Source organism: Panthera leo, chromosome B2, assembly GCF_018350215.1.
Source record: "Panthera leo isolate Ple1 chromosome B2, P.leo_Ple1_pat1.1, whole genome shotgun sequence".
In the NCBI taxonomy this organism is placed as follows: domain Eukaryota; kingdom Metazoa; phylum Chordata; class Mammalia; order Carnivora; family Felidae; genus Panthera; species Panthera leo.
This window is the reverse complement of record NC_056683.1, coordinates 80815270-80817029: the sequence shown is the minus strand read 5'-3', so window position 1 is coordinate 80817029 and position 1760 is coordinate 80815270.

Genomic DNA, 1760 nt, shown 5'->3' with positions numbered 1-1760 from the left:
AGAGAAAAGAAACACCAATCCCTCCACCTGCACCAGTACTACTAACATCACTGATTAAACAGACTGAACTTGAGGAAACAGTGCTCTTAAATTAGAAACCCTATCAAAAAAAAAGAGACAAAAAAAGAAGCCCAGGAATAGCAAAAATAAAACTAACTCCATGTAAATCTACCGTACAAAGAAAAGATCCCTCAAAAAAAGTAATGAGACAGAAGAAAACAGTAACAATACTTATAATTAAATTGAGTAACAACAAATAAACATTTTGAAAATTAAATTAGATTTATAAATTAAAAACAATAAAACTAATGAGAAATAAGTTTTCTTTAAAGGTTTTTTTTAATGGAAAACATAACTGATTAAATAAAGAAATTGATATAGAGAACACACCATCTCAGGAAAAAATTAATTAAAAACTTCCCAAACAAATTTAAATATATATTTAATGAGGTATGTTGAAAAAGGCAGAATAACAAGCAAGATAAAGAAGTAAGTGAAAGAGTTCAGGGAAAAATGCTTAACATGGAAAAACAGGAAAACAAGGTCCAACATACATGTAATTGGAATCCCAGAATAAGAAACACAAAATAATAAAACAAAACTAAAATTTTAAAGTATAATCAAGGAAAATATTCTGGAAATGAGGGATAACGAATTTTACATACTTAAAGTTATGCATAAGAAAACTAGATAAAACAGTCCTATTAAAACTACTTGACTTCAAAAACAAACAAGAAAATTCTCAGAACCTACAGACAAAAAGGTCAAATTAGTTACAAGAGGAAGAAAATTTGACAGGTATGAGACTTTTCGAGAGCAATATAAAAAGCAAGGTAGCAGTGGAACAACATTCCCAAGAAATTTGTGAAAAGGAAAGAGTAAGGAATTTTATATTCAGTCAAGTTGTCCTTTGAAGCTGTAGAAAGCAGTTTTAAATGTGCAGAAACTCAGAGAATATTGTATACATGTGCCTTTCTTAAGGAATAAAATAGAGAATGATCTTTATTCAACCAATAGAGAACTGGGAAAACCAGCAAGACACTCTGGTGAACATTAAATATCCTTAATTGTGGAACTCAAATAAAAAAAAAAAAGAGTGGAGACTTTCGTCAAAAAGTAACATGTAAACATTGTATGTAACAAAGTAGAATAAACGCAACTAACAGGAGGATAAAGAAGAAAAGTGGAAAATAGAATAAAGTCATTATACAGGTAATAAGAGGGAATGAAAGGATATGCTTTAAAATTGACAAAAGAGATTGCAAATTGTTAAGTATGAAAGACAAGCATAAAAGAGCTATAAGAAGTATGAACAGGGCCAAGATGGCAGAGCAGCATGGAAGGGTTTTTTTGCCTCTCTCACCCCTGAAATGCAACTAGATAAGCACCAAACCATCTTGCACATCTAGAAAACTGAACTGAAGATTACCAAAACAATCTGAAAAAACTGAACTACAGAGCTTGGCAGGTGCACTGAATGGAAGGAGAATTGGGGGAGAGAGAAGCCACGGATGCTAGGGAGCTGTTTTTGCTTGCAGAGAGAGAATGAAGACAGGGGGGAGAGTACAGGAAAAACACTCCCCCTTAAATCAGCTAGAGAGAAAGAGAAAGAGTGGAAACACCCATAAGGGACTTAACAAGAAAGGGAGAAAGGAGAAAGGAGAGGGGTTTAAATACCTTTAAGACTGTATAAGCAGAGGAGTGCAGAGCCTGGTGGGACTCTGCAGCTAGATACCTGGTGGGACTCTTTGGGAAGAGTG